Raw genomic sequence first — 5,000 nt, forward strand, 5'->3', positions numbered from 1 at the left:
CCAAGCTAGGTAGGTGCTAGTGGAAAAGGGCTATTAGAGATCACAAAGTCTGATCGAAATTGAGGCCATTCAATTTCGGTGTAAAGACGTTAAACTACATATGTGAAGGTCTCATAATGGTTTCACCTCTGCTGATAATTACCCACGCCTTTTTTCCATCCCTTGGCTCATGTGATGTGTTTCATAGTTGGTCAACGACCCTGGTAAAGACAACCCGCTCTGGGTTTTAAATACCTGGGACTCTCCAACGTTTAGTTTTAGATCTAACGAAGGTTCTCAGAGGAGAGGTGAAAGGTCTTCAAGGCACTTAGAGAATTCCAGCTGCTTTCTTTCAAAGCTCATCAGACTACCATGACGTGGATGACTGGGAACCCTTTTTTCTCATTCACTGTGTGCAGTCCCTCTGGAGTCATCCCTGTTGGAGCTTGTCAGTAGCAAAGGCCTGAAGGTACAAAAATGAATACTGAAGAGAGCTTAACACCATTCCTGCTTGAATTTGAAGGCCGATTTAAGTCTATCCTTTCAGAGTTCCAGACTTAAACACATGCTTCCTGTGGCTCGTTGGTCTAGGCGTATGATTCTCGCTTAGGGTGCGAGAGGTCCCGGGTTCAAATCCCGGACGAGCCCCCTTAAGATCGCAAGCTCTTACCTTCATGGAATTCTTTGGTAAGACACATTCCTTCTGGGACATTGTAAATGTGTTGTGTGCCAAACCGTTCAATGTGATCTGGGACACCAATTTGTCTTTCTAAAACAACGTTTGTGAAGGAGTCACTCTCATGAGTCATTGAGTGATGCCATTGACTGCACAGTCCCTGCCACGCAATCTGTATATGTCACATTTTGAGATTGCCTTGGAAACCTTACTGGGCAGGTACTAAAAAATACCTGTAACCAGGTACTATCACCTAATGGAAACTTTAAAGATCGAGCTGAGTCAAGTTAAGCCAAGCTAGGTAGGTGCTAGTGGAAAAGGGCTATTAGAGATCACAAACTCTGATCGAAATTGAGGCCATTCAATTTCGGTGTAAAGACGTTAAACTACATATGTGAAGGTCTCATAATGATTTCACCTCTGCTGATATTTACCCACGCCTTTTTTCCACCCCTTGGCTCATGTGATGTGTTTCATAGTTGGTCAACGACCCTGGTAAAGACAACCCGCTCTGGGTTTTAAATACCTGGGACTCTCCAACGTTTAGTTTTAGATCTAACGAAGGTTCTCAGAGGAGAGGTGAAAGGTCTTCAAGGCACTTAGAGAATTCCAGCTGCTTTCTTTCAAAGCTCATCAGACTACCATGACGTGGATGACTGGGAACCCTTTTTTCTCATTCACTGTGTGCAGTCCCTCTGGAGTCATCCCTGTTGGAGCTTGTCAGTAGCAAAGGCCTGAAGGTACAAAAATGAATACTGAAGAGAGCTTAACACCATTCCTGCTTGAATTTGAAGGCCGATTTAAGTCTATCCTTTCAGAGTTCCAGACTTAAACACATGCTTCCTGTGGCTCGTTGGTCTAGGCGTATGATTCTCGCTTAGGGTGCGAGAGGTCCCGGGTTCAAATCCCGGACGAGCCCCCTTAAAATCACAAGCTCTTAGCTTCATGGAATTCTTTGGTAAGACACATTCCTTCTGGGACATTGTAAATGTGTTGTGTGCCAAACCTTTCTATGTCATCTGTGACATCAACTTGTATTTCTAAAATAACGTTGTTGATTTTGTGAAGGAGTCACTCTCATGACTCATTGAGTGATGCCATTGACTGCACAGTCCCTGCCACGCAATCTGTATATGTCACATTTTGAGATTGCCTTGGAAACCTTACTGGGCAGATACTAAAAAAATACCTGTAACCAGGTACTATCACCTAATGGAAACTCTAAAGATCGAGCTGAGTCGAGTTAAGCCAAGCTAGGTAGGTGCTAGTGGAAAAGGGCTATTAGAGATCACAAAGTCTGATCGAAATTGAGGCCATTCAATTTCGGTGTAAAGACGTTAAACTACATATGTGAAGGTCTCATAATGGTTTCACCTCTGCTGATAATTACCCACGCCTTTTTTCCACCCCTTGGCTCATGTGATGTGTTTCATAGTTGGTCAACGACCCTGGTAAAGACAACCCGCTCTGGGTTTTAAATACCTGGGACTCTCCAACGTTTAGTTTTAGATCTAACGAAGGTTCTCAGAGGAGAGGTGAAAGGTCTTCAAGGCACTTAGAGAATTCCAGCTGCTTTCTTTCAAAGCTCATCAGACTACCATGACGTGGATGACTGGGAACCCTTTTTTCTCATTCACTGTGTGCAGTCCCTCTGGAGTCATCCCTGTTGGAGCTTGTCAGTAGCAAAGGCCTGAAGGTACAAAAATGAATACTGAAGAGAGCTTAACACCATTCCTGCTTGAATTTGAAGTCCGATTTAAGTCTATCCTTTCAGAGTTCCAGACTTAAACACAGGCTTCCTGTGGCTCGTTGGTCTAGGCGTATGATTCTCGCTTTGGGTGCGAGAGGTCCCGGGTTCAAATCCCGGACGAGCCCCCTTAAAATCACAAGCTCTTAGCTTCATGGAATTCTTTGGTAAGACACATTCCTTCTGGGGCATTGTAAATGTGTTGTGTGCCAAACCGTTCAATGTGATGTGACACCAATTTGTCTTTCTAAAACAACGTTTGTGAAGGAGTCACTCTCATGAGTCATTGAGTGATGCCATTGACTGCACAGTCCCTGCCACGCAATCTGTATATGTCACATTTTGAGATTGCCTTGGAAACCTTACTGGGCAGGTACTAAAAAATACCTGTAACCAGGTACTATCACCTAATGGAAACTTTAAAGATCGAGCTGAGTCAAGTTAAGCCAAGCTAGGTAGGTGCTAGTGGAAAAGGGCTATTAGAGATCACAAACTCTGATCGAAATTGAGGCCATTCAATTTCGGTGTAAAGACGTTAAACTACATATGTGAAGGTCTCATAATGATTTCACCTGAAACCTCTGCTGATATTTACCCACGCCTTTTTTCCACCCCTTGGCTCATGTGATGTGTTTCATAGTTGGTCAACGACCCTGGTAAAGACAACCCGCTCTGGGTTTTAAATACCTGGGACTCTCCAACGTTTAGTTTTAGATCTAACGAAGGTTCTCAGAGGAGAGGTGAAAGGTCTTCAAGGCACTTAGAGAATTCCAGCTGCTTTCTTTCAAAGCTCATCAGACTACCATGACGTGGATGACTGGGAACCCTTTTTTCTCATTCACTGTGTGCAGTCCCTCTGGAGTCATCCCTGTTGGAGCTTGTCAGTAGCAAAGGCCTGAAGGTACAAAAATGAATACTGAAGAGAGCTTAACACCATTCCTGCTTGAATTTGAAGGCCGATTTAAGTCTATCCTTTCAGAGTTCCAGACTTAAACACATGCTTCCTGTGGCTCGTTGGTCTAGGCGTATGATTCTCGCTTAGGGTGCGAGAGGTCCCGGGTTCAAATCCCGGACGAGCCCCCTTAAGATCGCAAGCTCTTACCTTCATGGAATTCTTTGGTAAGACACATTCCTTCTGGGGCATTGTAAATGTGTTGTGTGCCAAACCTTTCAATGTGATCTGTGACACCAATTTGTCTTTCTAAACCAACGTTGTTTATTTTGTGAAAGAGTCACTCTCATGACTCATTGAGTGATGCCATTGACTGCACAGTCCCTGCCACGCAATCTGTATATGTCACATTTTGAGATTGCCTTGGAAACCTTACTGGGCAGATACTAAAAAAATACCTGTAACCAGGTACTATCACCTAATGGAAACTCTAAAGATCGAGCTGAGTCGAGTTAAGCCAAGCTAGGTAGGTGCTAGTGGAAAAGGGCTATTAGAGATCACAAAGTCTGATCGAAATTGAGGCCATTCAATTTCGGTGTAAAGACGTTAAACTACATATGTGAAGGTCTCATAATGGTTTCACCTCTGCTGATAATTACCCACGCCTTTTTTCCACCCCTTGGCTCATGTGATGTGTTTCATAGTTGGTCAACGACCCTGGTAAAGACAACCCGCTCTGGGTTTTAAATACCTGGGACTCTCCAACGTTTAGTTTTAGATCTAACGAAGGTTCTCAGAGGAGAGGTGAAAGGTCTTCAAGGCACTTAGAGAATTCCAGCTGCTTTCTTTCAAAGCTCATCAGACTACCATGACGTGGATGACTGGGAACCCTTTTTTCTCATTCACTGTGTGCAGTCCCTCTGGAGTCATCCCTGTTGGAGCTTGTCAGTAGCAAAGGCCTGAAGGTACAAAAATGAATACTGAAGAGAGCTTAACACCATTCCTGCTTGAATTTGAAGGCCGATTTAAGTCTATCCTTTCAGAGTTCCAGACTTAAACACAGGCTTCCTGTGGCTCGTTGGTCTAGGCGTATGATTCTCGCTTTGGGTGCGAGAGGTCCCGGGTTCAGGTCCCGGGTTCAAATCCCGGACGAGCCCCCTTAAAATCACAAGCTCTTAGCTTCATGGAATTCTTTGGTAAGACACATTCCTTCTGGGGCATTGTAAATGTGTTGTGTGCCAAACCGTTCAATGTGATGTGACACCAATTTGTCTTTCTAAAACAACGTTTGTGAAGGAGTCACTCTCATGAGTCATTGAGTGATGCCATTGACTGCACAGTCCCTGCCACGCAATCTGTATATGTCACATTTTGAGATTGCCTTGGAAACCTTACTGGGCAGGTACTAAAAAATACCTGTAACCAGGTACTATCACCTAATGGAAACTTTAAAGATCGAGCTGAGTCAAGTTAAGCCAAGCTAGGTAGGTGCTAGTGGAAAAGGGCTATTAGAGATCACAAACTCTGATCGAAATTGAGGCCATTCAATTTCGGTGTAAAGACGTTAAACTACATATGTGAAGGTCTCATAATGATTTCACCTGAAACCTCTGCTGATATTTACCCACGCCTTTTTTCCACCCCTTGGCTCATGTGATGTGTTTCATAGTTGGTCAACGACCCTGGTAAAGACAACCCGCTCTGGG

At 44.1% G+C, this 5,000-nt stretch overlaps 4 non-coding genes across 4 annotated transcripts; all 4 read left to right on the forward strand.

Moving 5' to 3' along the window:
• Positions 1-555: 555 nt before the first annotated feature.
• On the forward strand, positions 556-627 carry trnap-agg (transfer RNA proline (anticodon AGG)). The gene has a single exon. It is a non-coding gene; the product is annotated as a tRNA-Pro (tRNA).
• An 875-nt stretch (positions 628-1,502) lies between these two features.
• trnap-agg (transfer RNA proline (anticodon AGG)) lies at positions 1,503-1,574 on the forward strand. Its single transcript has one exon. It is a non-coding gene; the product is annotated as a tRNA-Pro (tRNA).
• An 884-nt stretch (positions 1,575-2,458) lies between these two features.
• On the forward strand, positions 2,459-2,530 carry trnap-ugg (transfer RNA proline (anticodon UGG)). Its single transcript has one exon. It is a non-coding gene; the product is annotated as a tRNA-Pro (tRNA).
• Positions 2,531-3,410: 880 nt separating this feature from the next.
• Positions 3,411-3,482, forward strand: trnap-agg (transfer RNA proline (anticodon AGG)). Its single transcript has one exon. It is a non-coding gene; the product is annotated as a tRNA-Pro (tRNA).
• Positions 3,483-5,000: the final 1,518 nt, after the last annotated feature.

Source organism: Diplotaxodon limnothrissa, linkage group LG18 (assembly GCF_057381915.1).
Source record: "Diplotaxodon limnothrissa isolate DT_005_m linkage group LG18, D_limnothrissa_male_GT1.1, whole genome shotgun sequence".
Lineage (NCBI taxonomy): Eukaryota > Metazoa > Chordata > Actinopteri > Cichliformes > Cichlidae > Diplotaxodon > Diplotaxodon limnothrissa.